Source organism: Macrotis lagotis, chromosome 1 (genome assembly GCF_037893015.1).
Source record: "Macrotis lagotis isolate mMagLag1 chromosome 1, bilby.v1.9.chrom.fasta, whole genome shotgun sequence".
Classification (NCBI taxonomy): Eukaryota; Metazoa; Chordata; class Mammalia; order Peramelemorphia; family Peramelidae; genus Macrotis; species Macrotis lagotis.
In genome coordinates, this window is record NC_133658.1 from 195,386,736 (window position 1) to 195,404,770 (window position 18,035).

Consider the following 18,035-nt stretch of genomic DNA (forward strand, 5'->3'; position numbering starts at 1 on the left):
GTAAATTGGACCTAAATCCCATGAATCTCATGCTATATTATACATGAAACACCAGAGGTGGTATGCTAATTCAAAATAGATTCAACAATACAATTAACATTGTAAAACTAATAAACAGCTCCAAAATTTTATTTAAAAGATTTGTAAGTATAAACTATTCAAGGTTTGCCTATAAAGCAAATTAACTTTACATATAATTTTATTTTTAAAATATGTATAGTATGTACATATATATGAAAGATTATTAAATATTTGATGAATTCTCTATCTGAATTTTTTTAAGTTCCTTTATCTGGAGCTTTCTGTGCTTATGTCTTAGAAATTATATTTTCAAACCTACTTACAAGACATTATCTGGTGAGGTAAAGCTGATTTAAGTCAGATAGAGACCTAAACGTTATAATTATGCCTGGTAGGGACTGTCTTGTGTGCTATATTAATTATCACCATCACTTAGTCCAGTACTTATATAATGATAGCATCTAATAAATGCTTTTCCAATAAATCAGCATTGTTAAATGAAGTAACTCAATTTCTTATTCAAAATTATGGGAAGAGTATTTATGTCTCTAAAATTCTTCCAAGGAGAAAAACCTCAAACATCATTTCAATCCCTGCTCTGATTCAAAATTCAAATAAATAGAGCCATCAAGTTGACATTGTTTGTTCATCTGGACACCTGAATAAATAATAAATGAACAAAGAAAAGAATAATTAAATCAATTCTTTACATGTAGTTAGGCAACTAAAGTTCTATCTGAAGAATCATAGAATGTTCAGATATTTATAGACAAGGAAGTTAAAGTATAGTTTATGACCCATTTAATTTCATTTTTAAGGAGATATCCAACTTTTTTGAAATAGCAGTAAGATAATTATATTTTCTCTCCCAAACAGGGAGCAACAAGAGAACAAAGATCCTCTTATTTGTTATATTTCTATCCCTAGGACAGTGCTTGAGTATAGTAAATGCTTATTAAATGCTTTTTCATGCATTTATTTACTTATAATTTTGATGCACACTATACTGCAGTCAAAATAGCTTTCTTCAACACATAGAACACCTTTTGTCCTCTGTAACTTTGTTTTTTGTTTCCTTTATGTTGACTTTTACCCTCTTCCTCTCTTTACCTTTTGCTTCTAAAGTCACTCACTTGAATTCACTCTTCTGATATGACTTGTTATGCAAATTTTATCCCATAGTTTAAATATCAGTCAATTAGGTTTCACTTTCCAATAATCTTTGACAGCCTTGGTATTATGTGTCTATGTGATAAGCTGAAGTCTACCATAGGATTACATAACATAAATTGTCCATCATCATCATAGGTCTAATCTTTGATACAAAAGATCTTGTTGATTCACTATCACTTCTAAAAATCTGATGATAACTGAGATTATGTCATTAGGTACATTGGCAATAATTATTTTCTGTTCACTAAATTTTCCAGGAGTTTCCTACTAAGACCTCTAGATCATAAATAACTATTCACTTTTTTATATTCTCTAATTCTTTATGATACCTTAATATGGTTTATAGAATTGGGGAAATGTTTTGATTAAGGTTCCTGCCAGTTCACCTCATTCATTCATTTATCAGCAATCATTACTAATGCTCTCATCAAAAACAAACAAAAAACTCTTAAAAATCAAAATAAATGCATTCAGCATTCTGAGAATATTACAAAGCACTGGGGAGATAGAAGGTGTCATTAAGATGCAAATAATAATCACATGATATAATTTTTAGAGATTTGCAGAAAAAGAATTACATGATTTCAGATGACTAGATTGTTGCATATTTAAGATATTATGAAAGGATTTTTGAAGAAGATGATATCTGAGTCGGGTTTTAAAAGATAAGTAGGGGTTTCTAGGTGGTGCAGTGGATAGAGAACCAGCCCTGGAGTCAGGAGTACCTGAGTTCAAATCCGGCCTCAGACACTTAATAATTACCTAACTGTGTGGCCTTAGGCAAGCCACTTAATGCCATTTGCCTTGCAAAATCCTTAAAAAAAAGATAAGTAGGAAATTAATAGTTGGAGTGATTACAGCAGAACTTGAGAAAATACAGATATCAGGTCAAAATATCTAATTGTCATGAAAAAGTATGTCATATCTTCTAGAACTGAGATTGATTATTTGATGATTTACTGATTTGATGAGGTATTCTGGCATGGTATTCTTTATAAATTTTTTCTTTTAACCCTTGATAAGCTGTATCAGAAGGCCAAAATGGTTGTTCAAAGTTTAATTCCATTCAAGTATACATTGTGTGTGTTTCTAGACATATGCATAAATGCATCATCAAAGAATATTTTTCCCCTTCTGTTGATCTTGCTTCAGTCAGATCTGACTGTGATCCCATTTAGGGTTTTCTTAGCAAAAATATAGTAGTTTGCCATTTCCTTCTCCAACTCATTTTTTCCAACTTTGATGTAATTTATTCTGTAGTCTTTTTTGATGATGTCTGTAGTTTTCCTTTTTTCCCCTTTTTTCATATATTTATTTTATATTATTACAATAATACTTTTTGCAGGAATAATCATAAACTCCCCTCCCTCAAAAAAGATGAGAAATCTGAAGACTAGTGAGAGAGGGGGGGGGGAACTGTACTTCAATCTGTGTTCAGATTCCAACAACTCTGTCTCTGGGTTGAGTTGCCTTCCCCATCATAACCACCAGAAAAGTTTCTTCAATACTTTTCCTGTAGTTAATATCACTAGCTATATTCCCCTCCATTCTTTTCCTCCCCACTCTCACTTATTTATTCTCTCTCTCTCTCTCTCTCTCTCTCTCTCTCTCTCTCTCTCTCTCTCTCCCTCTCTCCTTTTTTTCCTTAGGTTTTTGCAAGGCAAATGGGGTTAAGTGGCTTGCCCAAGGCCACACAACTAGGTAATTATTTAGTGTCTGAGACTGGATTTGAACCCAGGTACTCCTGACTCCAAGGCCAATGCTTTATCCACTACACCACCTAGCCGCCCTCTCTCTCTCTCTCCTTTCACCCTGGCCCTGCTCAGAAGTATGTTGTGTCTGACTCCCCTCTCCCATGATCTTCCCTCTCTTCTAACATCTTCTCCCCACCTCTGCTCCCCCATCTCTCTTATCCCATCCCCTTCCTCTCATTTTTCTCTAGGGTAAGATAGATTTCTATACCCTGTGAAGTCTGTATGTTATTTTACCTCTGAGCCATTTCTGATGAGAACAAAGGCTCACTCATTCCCCCTCATCTTCCCATGTTCCACTCCATTGTAAAAGCTTTCTCTTGACTCATATGTGAAATATCTTAGTCCCTTCTTCCTCTCCTTTCTCTTCCTCCCAGCACTTCCCTTTATCACCCACTGACTCCATCTTTTTTACTATATCATACCATTATATTCAGCTCCTTCCTGTGCCTTGTCTATATATGCTCCTTCTACCTGTTCTTATAAATGAGAAAGTTCATACAAGTTATCATTATCTTCTTCCCATGCAGGGATACAAGCAGTTCAACTTCATTAATTTCCTCATAATTAGTCCTTCTTGTCCATCCCCTCTATATTTCCCTTGAGTCCAGTACTTGGAGATCAAATTTTCTGTTCAGCTCTGGTTGTTTCAGTAGGAAAGTTAGAAAGTCCTCTGTTTCATTGAAAGTCCATCTTTTCCCCTGAAAGATGATGTTCAGTTTTGCTGAGTAGTTGGAGTTGATTCTCAGTTGTAAACCAAGATTTTATGCCTTCCAGAATATCATATTCCAAGCCCTATGAGCCCTTAATGTAGATGCTGTCAGATTTGGTGTAATGCTGAATAGAGCCATGATAGTTGAATTCCTTGTTTCTTGCAGCTTTTAGTATTTTCTCTTTGACTTGGGAGCTTTGGAATTTGGCTATAATATTCCTGGAAGTTTTTCTTTTAGGATCTCTTTCAGGAGTTGATTGGTGAATTCCCTCAATTTCTATTTTATCCCCTGCTTCTAGGATATCAGGGCAATTTTGCTGTGTTATTTCTTGAAAAATGAAGTCTAGGCTCTTTTCCTGGTCATGACTTTCAGGTAGCACAATAATTTTTAAATTATCTCTCTTGGATCTGTTTTCAAGGTCAGTTGTTTTTCCAATTAGATATTTCACATATTCTTCTAATTTTTTTTTGGTATAGTTTTATTTCTTCCTGAGTTCTCACAAAGTTATTGTTTCCTTTAGTTCTGTTCTGCATTTGAAGGAGTTATTTTCTTTAGAGAGCTTTTTCATCTTCTTTTCCAGCTGGCCAATTTTTCTTTTTAAGGCATTCTTCTCCTCATTTCCCTTTTATGTTGCTTTTTCCATTTAGCCTAAGTTGGATTTTGATATGTTGTTTTTTGCTTCAGTATTTTTTGTATTTCTTTCACCAAGTTGCTGACTTGGTTTTCATGGTTTATCTGCATCTCTCCCATTTCTCCTCCCAATTTTCCCTCTATCTCCCTTAACTGCTTTTCAGAGTCTTTTTTGAGCTCATCCATAGCCTGAGCCATTTTCTGTTTCTCTTGGATGTTTTGGATACAGAAGTTTCAATGTTCTTTTCATCTGACTATGTATTTTGATTCTTCATGGGACCAGAGTAATTTTCTATGGTAAGATTTTTCTTTTCTGTTGTTTGCTCATTTCCTTAGCCTGTGACTGATTTACCACACTTCCAAGGCTTTGGGGTTTTTTTGGTCAATCCATAGGGGCCTTAATTTCTCCATGGCCTTATGAGAAGCTCTGACTGCTTTCATCCCTGTGTTCAGGTCCTCCCCGCTGCCCTGGAGCTGTGAGGAGGGTCCTTCCTTGGTGATGTTATGGGGACTCAGACTGCAACCTGGATCTGAGTGTGGGCAAATAGCTGAGTCCTGCCCCAGGGGGAGCAGAGAGACCCCTACAGTCTCCCACTGATCCTATTACCTTCTATGGACTGAGAGCTCTGGACATGCTGGGTGGTTCTGTGGACTCCTGCTGCAGATTATAACCTCAGGGTTGCTCTGAAGTTGGAGCCTTGCTCCACATTCACTCTGGTGCCACAGAGTTCTCTCACCACCCCTTCTGACTATCCCTGAGCACCCCTTGGACAGGAGGTCTGGAAACCACCCCCTTTGCCATGGACCCTAGCACCCGACCAGTTGTACTGTGTTAAGGCTGTGCCTGCAGCTATGCTGCAACTTTTTCCCAACCCTGATCCTAGTGGAACAGACCTTTCCTGTGGAACCTAAGTTGGACTGGGAAATTGTATCATTCAGTCTTTCTGTGGGTTCTGCCCCTCTAAATTTTGACTAGAGTCATAATTTGACAGCTTTTGGAGTCTTTTGGGGAATGAGTTTCTGGGAATTCCTGCCTTTATGCCACCATCTTGACTCTGCCTCTCCTCCAATTCATTTTACAGATGAAGAAACTGAGACAAATAGGGTTAAATGACTTTCTCAGAATCCCACTACTAGTAAATGTGTGAGTTCAAATTTGAACTTAGGTCTTCTTGACTTGAGACCTGGAGGTCTGTCCTATGCCGCCCAGCCCTAATAGATGTTAAATCCTTCCATCACTCAGCTATTAAGCTTTTATTTTTAAGTGGCAGTTGTAGGACAAACTCAGGTATGATATGAAAATGCTATGCTTCTAGACTCATTGATAAAACTAAAACTGTCTTTTCTTTTAAGTGATCATTACTAGTATCCTTTGGTCTTCATTGATTCTCAGAGTTGGACAAGAATCTTATTGAGGCCAGCCAGAGCAAATTCTTTCCTATTATGGGGGCTTTTCTGTAACATTGATGTGCCCCTTAGAAGATAAACTCCTTAAGAACAGGGCCTTTTTCATTTAATTTTTTTTATTCCTATTGCCTTGAAGTAAGACATAACTAGATTTAAGTCCTGTCTTTGATATTTCCTAGCTATGTGAATGGGGAAAATGTATTAACTCTCAGGAACCTAGACAATTCTCTGAGATATTGCATGACATAGTCCTTCGCTTGAAATCAGGAAGAACTGATTTTAATTCCTGTTCAGAAATTTCCCCAGTCCTTAGTAACAGGAGAAAATTGTGTATGGTTCTTTAAAGTTCTATTTCTTATCAAAAAGAAAAAATAACACTGGTTGTTTTTATTTCACAGGGGCTTTGTCAGGGTCAAGTAAGATAATGTATTTTGAAAAATTTTAAATAATATATTAATATCAGTTATTTTAGATTACATGAGTTATAGAAAACTGGTTATATTAGTAGCAGGAATTTCCATATCCTGTGTTTCCCACATAAAAGAAATCATAATTTCAGATTAAATGCAAAAAAAAAAATTAAAAAAAAACAAGCTCCAGAATTTAGTGTGTTGGGGTTGTTTCATTCTTTTTATTTATATCCTCAACAACTACTGTAGTACCTGGTAAAAAGTAGTAGTAACTACCTGCTGATTGATTGAACTTAATATACCAACTTGTTTATATAAGACAATTGATAAATACTTCTTAAATAAATGAACACTTGCCATCAAACTATTAAATACATAGTGCATGAATTAACAATATTTGTGGAATTTAATATTTATCTCTAATTTGTGATAATTTGCTATATTTTCCCATGCACTTTTTTTTTTGAAAAATTTTGGGGTCTAAAAACTAGGAGTGTCTTATCCAGTGACTGTAGATATTTTTACTTGCATTTCTCACTTTTTTCCTTTAATTTTTTTTATTTATTTAAGGCAGAGGTTAAGTGACTTGCCCAAGGGTTACACATAATTATTAAATCTCTGAGGTCAGATTTGAACTCAGGTCATCCTTACTCCCGGGCTGATGCTCTATGCACTGTGCCACCTAGCTGCCCCCCATTTCCCACTTTTTTGTGCTTGTTTTTGTTCTCATTGTTATAGATTTCCCCCCCTGCATTTCCTGTTTTTTCAGGCTTATCTTTGCACTCAATGTTTTGCATTTGTTACCTATACATTAGGTTCCATTTTACCATCTTCTGCTCAGAAATATCTCAGAAAATCTTTTTGTACAGTGCTGAATTTAAGTTAAAAGTGATTCATTTTGCAAAAGTGAATGGAAATATGCTGCTAAATGTAAGTTTGGTCATCCTCCAGCCGAGAAAACAATCCCAGACTGGCTACAGGAATAATAAACCTGACTGAAAACGCCTTGGCAGAAGACAGGCCATGGGAGGCAAGTCAACAAAATGGCCTGATTTAGAAAGGAAATTGAAGGGATGGATTGAGGAGCAGAGGGCAATTGAAGTTCCTACGTCCACAAAGATGGTTCAGCATGAGGCAAGAATTGCTGATGAAAACGAAGTTACCGATTTCAAAGGAGGACACAATTGGTGCTTCAGGTTCATGAAAAGGAATGGACTAACCATGAGTCCACACAAGAGATTTGCTCAGGGAGTGCTTGTGGTTTGCCATAGACCAGGGAAGGCAGGTTAGCAGTCAAACACAGATGAGGACAAGCTAATGGATGGAAGCTTTGACAGTGATGAGGAGTTGAATGAATTTTATGATGAATTAAACTTGAGTCCAATAATTTTGCATAAGACATTCTTTTTCAAATTTCAGGCCCCAGAATTAAGGTGTGTCTTATATATGGGAGCATACATGGGGAAATATGGTATTTTCAGCATTAGAATTCCTTATCATCATAATATTATTTATACTTTATTTCTGCCTATTAATAATATGTTAATAGTAATAGCTTACATTTATTTCACAATTTAATCTTTGCAAAATGCTTAATTTATGTTATTTCCTTTAATCATAACATTGGGAGTTATGTCCTATTCTTATTCCCATCAGATTCCAGGTTTAGCATTCTATCTAGTTAGTTAGCAGCTTCTCTACTTCATTGTTACATAGCCCACATTATTAGAATTTCTTTAGACAACAGTATTTTAGTGAATTTGTGATCTTATCAGTGTAGATAGTCTATCTGTTGATTCAGATCAAAAACTTTCTCATATCTTCTCATCTTCTATAAGCTCTTATTTTTTTTAGGCTTTTGCAAGGCAATGGGATTAAGTGGCTTCCCCAAAGCCACACAGCTAGGTAATTATTAAGTGTCTGAGACCAGATTTGAACCCAGCTACTCCTGACTCCAGGGCCAGTGCTTCATCCACTACACCACCTAGGTGCCCCTTATATAAGCTCTTTACAGAAGATCTATTTAATGTGCTGGAGGCCTTTTTTATAGTAGCTTAGGTATATGCTGCCAGACCAGCCCAGTTTTATATTTCCTCTAAAATATCCTCATGCCATTTCTCTCCATAAATCGCCATTGTACCCTACTTACATCTATCATGCACTTTTCTATTATTTTTTGATTCTATGGAGACTGTCATGTTCTAAGATTTACAAATAAATTCATTGCTAAGTTTTTGTCTCAGGGAGCAACTTGGGATCATTAAAATTATGATGTCCATTCAGTTGTGCCTGACTTCATCACCCAATTTGGAATTTTCTTGGCAAAGATTATTTCCATTTCTTCCTCTAGAAAATCATGGTTCAAAAAAAAGTTCAGTTTTTCAAATACAATCCAGTTCTCTTCTTTCCATTTCAATTCTATATCAAAATTATTTTCCATTCACAGCAATAAATATTTATTAAAAGCCAATTATATGCCAATAATTCATTCACTGTTCAAAAAAGAGATTTAACTTCTTTGGGGCTCATATTCTTCATCTATAAAATGAAGAAATTGGACAAGATAATCTCTAAGGAGACCTTTTTCTAATTATTTAACTTGCATTTGAAGTTTGCATAGTTTATCTTCCATAACAAAAGGGAGTTTGTCAAGTATCTTCTTAGGTTAGATCTACTTAGAGATGAATAACAAAGTGCTACTCACTTTCCCAGAGTTAAAAAGAAATGAAAAGGGATGAATAAAAATAGTAAAATTCCTCATGGTATGGGAATAAAATTCTAGGCCTGCCTACTTAAAAATATTTTTGTAACTTGTATTTTATTTTATTTTTCCAATTACATGTTATGAAGGTTTTTTTCAATATTTATTCACATATACATGCATATTTTAATTTACATGATTTTCTTCTACTCTCCTTTCCCACCCCCCTCTTCTCAATGGTGAAAATTTTACTTCCTCTTCCCCTTAACTTTTCTTTTAAAATTTTAACTTTCAGTTTATTTTCTCTTATCCCTTCTCCTTCCCTTTTATCAGTACCTTCTTCCCTTTTCTCCCCCCCCCCCATTTCCATATAGAGTAGAATAGATTTTTAAACCCCAAGTGAGAATGTATCTTATTCCCTCTCTGGGCCAAATCTGTTGAATAGAATTTACTCAGTATTCACATCCTCCAGTCTTTCTCTCTACTGTAACAGATCTTTGTGCCTCTTTTCCTGGTGTTATCTATCAATACAAGTACTATCAATCAAGGGTTGATTGATTGATGGCTTGATAAGTAGTATTGCTTTATAGTCCCTAAGTACTTTCCCCTCTTTGGTCTCATTAGAAATATACTTCTCCAGAGTCATGAATCACATCAAATTATAATTACTTTGTGTATATTACCCCCTTTTCAGGTACCCTCCATGGACATACAATCCTCATGAGCCAAAGACTCATGCAAAGCCAAAAGATTTCATGAACCATCTATACCCCACCCAAGCATACTCTCTTCCATACTCCCTACCCCCACCCCCACCACTATGGTATTAAATTTTTGTTAGCTGAACTATGGATTAAAGTAAGAGTTCTCTTGCTAATCTCTTTATGTCCAACCCTTCTAAGTAGGTCCTATCTTCTAAAGTCATTTAAGATTTAATTAACTATAGAAATTCTAAGTATATTAAGTACTGGAAGACTCTGAAGGTCTCTCTTAAGAACTTTACAATTAATTGTAAGAGCACCAAGAATATGATATCCTCATCATAGAGAGTAATAAAAAGCTCTATGAGTAAGACAGAATTAAAGTAGGTCAAAGGAAACTGAGACACATAAGTTTAGAGTAAACACCACAGCTTTTTATCTTGTCTCAAACATACTAATGTCATCTTGGTCCTCTTCAATGGAAAGACAAGAACCAACCATACCCATATCCTTTTAATCCACTATATTCAACCCTTTAACCTATCCTAAGAGAAATATGTTTGGTTGGTTTATTTTGTTTTTTTTTCCCCTTTTATTTACCTTTTTATGCATCTCTTGAGTCTTATATTTGGAAATTGAATTTTTATCCTGGCATCTGTTTGTGAAAGATTTCTCTGTATTCTTTCACTGGCCATTTTTGCTCTAGCAGATTTGGACACTTTTCTCTGATAATTTCCTGTAAGATATTTTCCAGGTTCATTTCTTTATCTTGGATTTCTGGTAGTCTAATAATTCATTAATTATCTCTCCTGCATCTATTTTCCTGTTTGTTTTCCTAAAAGGTACTTTACATTTTCTTCCATTTTTTTTCAAGTCTTTTACTTTGGTGCAGTCTTGTAGTCTCAGATTCATTGGTTTCCTATTTGTTCAATTCTCATTTTTAGGGTTTTATTTTCTTTTGTTAACATTTGTGCTTCCTTTTCTAATTGGTTAATTTTATTATTTGCTGAGTTGCATTCTTTTACAGTTAGTCAGTTTTAATTTTTGAAGAGTTAAATTCTTTTGCCAGTTGTTTATTTTTACTTTTAAAGGAGTTGATTACTTTGCTCAATTTTTTCATAATTTTCCTGCATGACTTTCATTTCTTTTTTCCATTTTTCTCCTTCCTCTCTTCTTTAAATTCTTTCTTAAACTCTTCTGTTAGGTTTTGGATTTGAGTCCAATTCATAGACTTTTTTTTTTAGGTTTTTTTTTTTTTGGCAAGGCAAATGGGGTTAAGTGGCTTGCCCAAGGCCACATAGCTAGGTAATTATTAAGTGTCTGAGGCTGGATTTGAACTCAGGTACTCCTGACTCCAGGGCTGCTGCTCTATCCACTGCGTAACCCAACCACCCCTATAGACTCTTTTGAGATTTCTTCTATAGTTAATTTTTCACTCCTTTGTTCTTCTGTGATGGCATTATGATCATCTTTGTCTGCATAAAAGCTTTCTGTAGTGAGCAATCTTTTAGCTTTTTTGCTTATCATTCTTATTTGAGCTCTGCTCCTTTGGTATAGGGAGTATAGAACCAAGCTTTTTATGCTGGGGCTGGGGTCTGATTTCTGTCAGATCCCTTTGGTCAAGATGTTGCCTATGCTGTCCTGGCCTTGCCTTTGCAGAGGTTTGTTTCCTCCTTTATGTCCAGGTTTTTCCCATTCAATTGTTTGTTCTCAACCCAGTCTTGTCCCAGTGTTCCTGGACTTTCATTGGGGTTGGGACCCTCCCTGCTGACTTGCTATCTAACTGCTGAGACCTATGCTGTTGTCAAGTTGTTGGGACCTGGACAGCGTTAAAAGCCTCTGGCTTTCCTGCTTTCCCTCCTCATTGGACTTTACTTCCTCTTTCCCCCCAAAGAGACAGACCTTCACTGAAGATACTCTATGATGCCAAATGTCGAAAAATTCTTTGGGTCTTCTCTTTTTCTTCAGTGTAATCTATAGCTTTAATGTCTGGGCAGAGGTTTCATTTCACATTGTGTAGGGAAAAGCTCTGGGAGCATGCTAGCTTCATGCTGCCATCTTGACTCTGTCCCAGCTGTACCTGCTTAGAGTTTTAATCAAGTTTTATATGATGGTGAAATATGCAGTTTCCTATGATTGAAGAAACAGCTTTCAGGTCCTGGTGGAAGAGGAAAAAAGGGATTGAAATCAATAAATAATAAACACAAGATGTTGACTTTTTCTTCAATTTTATGACTGTTTTCAGCAGTTTCAACTACTTCATTTTTGCTCATGTTCCTCAGGAATTTTCTCAATATTTGTGCAGAATATTCACATTAAGAGTCTATAAATAATCAGAAGTAGGCATAAGGTTTGTTAGCTGATGTTTTCTACAACATCTTTTATATTATATTACCAACTGCACTTTTATTTTTCCATCCTTGCTATCTCTTATAAAAGGACCCTTTCAGACTTTTTAAACTTTTGCTACTCACAATAGATAATTACTCTGTGCATATATACATATATATGTATATATGTATGTATGAATGTATGTTTATAGTCTAGTTCAATTATCCTTTGCACAAGCTTCCTGTGATAACCTTCCATTGGTTCTACATATATTATATGTGAATCTCATTATCTACATGTTTTTTCTCATGAGAATATAAATGCTTTTAAGGCATGGGCAGGGATAATATTATTTTTAGATGGTGAAGGTTGTGTTACTTTACTTTGTATCTCTGAAATTAGCACAAGGCCTGGAAAAATTTGATGCTATATATTCTGGTTGACTAAAGAATTGTACTCATATATTTTCACTAGAAATTGAAGAATTAAAATTCAAATATGTTAATTTCTTACTCACTAATGATAAATATGTTTTTAAAGGAATTGGCATATCTGTTCTGTTTTCTCTGTCTTATCCTCCTTAACAATTTTTATGAGTAATGAATTGATCACTTTTATATATATAGTATTTTAATAAGATAGAGATAAGAACTTAGTGAAGATTTTCTGTTTGTAGTTTTCTTGTTGTTGCTGTTGGTTTTTGTGGATTTTTTTTGGTTGATTAGTTTCATACAGAGATATTTCATAATAACAGTGGTTTGAAGAAACTAATTCAGCAGTGGGATGCTGGATGTGTTGAATGAGAAAGAGAGACCAAAATCAGGGATGTAAATGAGGAAGTCGTGGTAGGTATCCAAAGATGAGTTGAAGAGGTTCTGTACTGTCATGATGTAAGGGGTATTGGTAGGAAATTGGTCCAGTAGAAAGCATACTGACTCTAGAATCAAAGGTCTTAGATTCAAATCTTGCTTCTGACACCACCTGATAAAACTATTTAGACCTCAGTTATTTTTTATATGTGTATATATATATATGTATATTACATATTATGATATAAATTACGTTATATTATTCTATAAATAGAATGAGAAGATTGAAATATATTGCTACCACCTCTGGTGAACCACTTTCAAGACCACATTTCAGTAATGCTCCTGTTTTTTTTGGGGGGGGGTTCCACCCTCTACAAGACCTTAAAAGCCTGACTATACTCTCTGAAGAGTCCCTGTCACTCTCTTTCTATAAAACTGTTTCCATGGTTGGATTAGATTTGTGGTTAAACTGATCTTTCACTAACAGTACTCCATATTTTTCTCAAGGACAAGTTTTTATAATGAACAATTGGTATCCATACAGTGAGGAAAAAATAATTCATCAAATTCAATGTAGGAAACACAAATAGATGCTACATATACCCTGCTTTGAAGGAGCTTACAATCTAATAGCATAGGGAAAATCATATAAAAAGTAACTGTCTTATAAAGTATGTAGGGTAAGCAATATAGTAAAGTTTAAAGGAGAGTTTCAGATGACAAAATGCTATGAAAAATCTGAATAGGAGGGAAATTTCTAAATTCTCTTTTATTGCCATTTTATTGGCTCGCTCTCTCTCTCTCTCTCTCTCTCTCTCTCTCTCTCTCTCTCTCTCTGACTCTCCTTTTCTTCAGTCTTTTACATTATTTTTATTAACTTGTTTTCATATGTACCCTTACTCATACCCTGCTCCCATAGAATGTAAGTTATTGGATTCTATTTAGTTTCTAACTTTGTATTCTCAAAAGCCTAGGGTAGTGCCTGTCTCATAGTAGATACTTAATAAATGCTTAATGATTGACTGAGTCTTGTCTTTGTATAATATTAATAGTAGCAAGCATTTATATGGTTTCTTAAAGTTTACAAAATGAATACATTATATCATTTGAAGCTCATAACACTATTATACAGGTAATCTTTCAAACTCAGTTCTTCTAGACTCAAAGTCTGGCCCTCTCCACCATGCAAGATCTATTTCCACTGCATGTTGTATATGGGACTAATTAAATATTTCTCGAATTTAATTGAAGATAATTATTTATTCTATCTAATTTGAAACTGTATTGATTTAGTATTTTTTTAAAATTATTTTCCAATTTCATGCAGATAGTTTTTAACATTAATTCCTTTGAAAATTTTTGAGTTCCACATTTCCTACCACCTTCCCTTCCCCCTCCTCCCTATAGCAGCAAATAATTTTATATAGCTTGTAAATTTCTTTGTTATCCTGTTGAGAAAGAAGAATTAGAACTAAGGGGGAAAAGTCTTTAGAAAGAAAGAAAAGCATATGTTTTAAAAAGTGAACATTCTTTGCTCTGCATTCAGAATCCATAGTTACTTCTCTGGATATAGATTCATTTTCCTTAATAGGATATTCAGGGTCCCTGATCACTGTTTTCATTATAGTTGATCATCTTACAATGTTGCTGTTAATATTTATAATTGGCTCTACTCACTTTACTCAGCATCAGTTCATGTAAGTCTTTTCTTGTTTTTCTGAAATTAGGCTGCTCATGATTTCTTACAGAACAATAGTACTCCATTTCATTCGTATACCATAGTTTGTTCAGTAATTCCCTAATTGATGGCATTATAGGAATATTTTACAGAATTTCACAAATAACATTTATAAATGAAGCTTAGACTTAAAATGTCTTTCTCCTTCCTTATCTCTTTTAATAAGATCTATTTTTGCTTTTGTTTTGCTGAGATCAAGATTGCTATTCCTAATTTTTCTTACTTTAGTTTAAGCGCAATATGTTCTGCTCCATCCTTTTACCTTTACCATGTGTGTATTTCTCAGCTTCATGTTTTCTCGTAAACATGTGTTTTTGTAAACATATATTAAGATTCTGTTTTTTAAACCACTCTGCTATCTTCTTCCATTTTATGAGAGAGTTCATTCTGTTCACATTCATGTTAAGATAACTAATTCTTTATTTCCCTTCATCCTGTATTCCCCCTCTCTCTACTTTTTCCTCCTTCCCCTTATTCCCTCCTCACCAATGTTTTTCTTCTAACTATTGCCTCTCTGTCTGCCCTCTCTTCTGTCATTCCTTTTTCTTTTTTTCTTCCTTTCACCTTTTACTCTAATTTTTTTAACTTTAACTTTATTTTTACTTTTGCTTTCCCCTTTTCTTTTATCAGCCTCACCTTCCCCTTTCTTTCCCCCTTTCTCCCCATTACTTCCTTTTTTCACCTGAGATAGACCTTTACTGAAGTTCCTCTATGCTATCTTGAGTTCAGAATTTGTTTCACTCTTGTTGTTCTGAATTCTGTACTTTTAGGGTCTATTTAGAAGTTTCATTTAAATTTGTTTAGGGAAAAGCTCCAGGAGCTTCCTAGTTTTGCACTGCCATCTTGATTCCAGCTCCAAATTTCTGTTTTGTCATATTAAAAAAAATTGTAGGAGTGGCTAGGTGGTGCAGTAGATAGAGCGCCAGCCCTGGCGTTAGGAGTACCTGAGTTCAAATCCTACCTTAGACACTTAATAATTACCTAGCTGTGTGGCCTTGGGCAAGCCATTTAACCACAGTGCCTTGCAAAAACCTAAAAAAAAATAAATTGTAGTACCTATAAAGTGTTCATTGTTGCTAAGCAGTCTACAGATATTCTTTCTCTTCTTTCTGCCAAAAATCTCTTTTGACAAAAGTTATATATGTCTTTAGTTTCAGTATTGAGTGTCCTGGAAAGGCAGAGAATGATTTTGAAGAACAGCACTAAAGACATTGTTAAAACCTTATTGGTAAAGACTTTTTATATATTTCTAGAATTTTATCTTTTCCAATTAACCTGTCAGAGGAGTGTCACTTAGTGTTTTACTCCCCACCTAAGAGAATTAGATGAGAAGTGGATTTAGACTTGCTTCAATGAGTAGTAAAGAAATTAAGGTTTGTGAGCATGAACAAATGATAATCTGAAGGAAAGTCATGATGAAAAACCGAAAATATTGGAACAATGCAAGCTCGAATCAGAATTATCCAAAAAGATACTGACAACATTAAATGCATTCTAACAACAAGTCGATATTGCATATGCAAAACAATCATCTCTTTTAATACAAAAAGAATATCATAAAAATCAAAGGTGAATATTTTGAACATTCAGTTTTGCTCCATATTTTTTTTTACTACACATGCTCAAGGAACCCTGGAGGATGAGGAGTCCAAACCCTGGAGGATGAGGAGTCCAAAGCTCAAATCATTGCATTTTCCTGTGATCCAAGTCTTTCTTGTGTCCAACCTGAATAATAATATTTTCACTACCCACTTTACATGGTCATTGGAAAGTAAGTAGTTTGTAAAATCTGATAATGCTCTATGGCATGTCATTAAGAATAGCAACTGGTGAGGAAAATGATGCCCTGCATGCACCTTCCTTTGTGACCTGGCATTCTGCCAGTTTTGGCCCAAAATTACATGAAGAAGAGAAGGAAGTAACCTTGGAGTGGTGAAGACAGCTTACAGAGGAAGAAACAGAGACTCATTTTGAAGGTACAATGGGAATCCAGATGCAGTAGAATGATTCAAAATCAGTTTTCCTATCTATTGGACCTGCTAATCTTCAGTTTCTGGCATTTGTCAGGGAATTATCTAGTATTGTTTTACTACATCTCTAGGACAACAACAGGGAGTTATAAAGTCCGTTTCAGAAGTGCTTGAACATCTGCCTTTATCTGTAATGATCACAGCTACCAGTTGAGACACCCACTTCCAACTAGAGGAAAAACCTATTGAAGAGGATACATTATTTTAAGTGTATTTTCTATGGAATTGGGAAATTTGTTTCATGTATAATAGCCTACAATCAACTAGCATTTTTACTTCTCATTCTGAAAAGATTACAGATCCCCAGAAGTCATTGCTGTATATTTAATCCTCTGTTTAATGTGAACTTGGAATTTCAATTCTTAATACATTCATTCTATTTCATTGAGAACAAGGAAGGAAAACAGAGTATTTGTGGTGAACCCACCAATTTTTATATGCCCTACTGTGAAACTATTTTGTACAGCAATCTGTTTTGGAGAAACTGATCAGTCTATTCCCTTTTCACGATGATGATCAATGGAAGTAGTTTCAAAGAAATTGAATTTAAGGTGTTAACAACGTTTATTCAGAAAAAAAATTAAACCTATATGGCAAAGATTTTAAAAGGAAGAATGGACATTGAATTTCTCAGTTATTACCTTATTAGACATATTTCATGATGTTCCCATTCATTGTATTTTGGAACAAAAATTAAATGATTCTTGGGTGAAGAATAGGTTTTGCAAGAAGAACTTGATTATTCAAGAAGATAAGGAAACTGGAAATCATTAGGAACCAGAAGAATTCAAATTGGCCCGTCCTTGGATAACATTAATTGGACCACAACAAGCCATTTTGGCACAATGGACAGAAACACAGAGCCAGTAAATCCTGGGATTGAGTCTTGCCTAATTGATTGAAGGACACTGACCTCACTTCCCTAAGCAGCCCTCTATAAGGTCTGAAGTTCACACCCATTCCACACACCTACACCAAACTGGATGAACTACAGCAGAGCAGCAGAAAACAACCACCTTGGATGATTTCAAAGAACTCTTTGTTTCTTTTATCCAAGTACATCCATGCTGGGAGAATTTAGAAAGAAGAATCATATGATTTGCCAAGTTTTACCAACTCAGAACAGTGTAAATGTATATAAGCTGCTTTTATAAATAAATGTTTAGTATTTCCTGCAGAATAATAGAGAATACCTTTTGGACCAGGAGGAGAACGAAACGTTTGAAAGACAATTAAGAAGGCTCTGGGCTTAAATTGCATTACTGAGGTTTTGTAGTTATAGCATTAGGGTATGATTTTATGTCTTTCGTTCTCATGGATGGGGTGGAGACTGGGTAGGCAAATTCTTAGAAGGTAGAGAGGTCAGCACAACATATGGACTTTAAACTGGTCAAGCCTCATGTACTCAGACTGTGCCCACCATTATTATTTAATTAGATGTGTATGTTGTAACCTCAGGCTACTATGGCAGTTACTAATCTTATCTCAGGGCCTAGACTGAATAATGATCTGAATTGCCAGGTCTACTGTCAGTTCAACTGGGTCCTTTTAAGCTCATTTTTAAGTCTTCAATATGTCATTTTTTTTTACAACTTTCCTGTCTCAGAAGCTATGCCC

At 35.0% G+C, this 18,035-nt stretch overlaps 1 protein-coding gene and 1 pseudogene across 1 annotated transcript in view; both read left to right on the top strand.

The window, feature by feature from the left end:
• Positions 1 to 18,035, top strand: part of CSMD1 (CUB and Sushi multiple domains 1) — a 2,413,561-nt gene that overhangs the window by 2,199,731 nt on the left and 195,795 nt on the right. The window lies entirely within an intron of this gene.
• On the top strand, positions 7,129 to 17,080 carry LOC141504196 (SRR1-like protein; annotated as a pseudogene).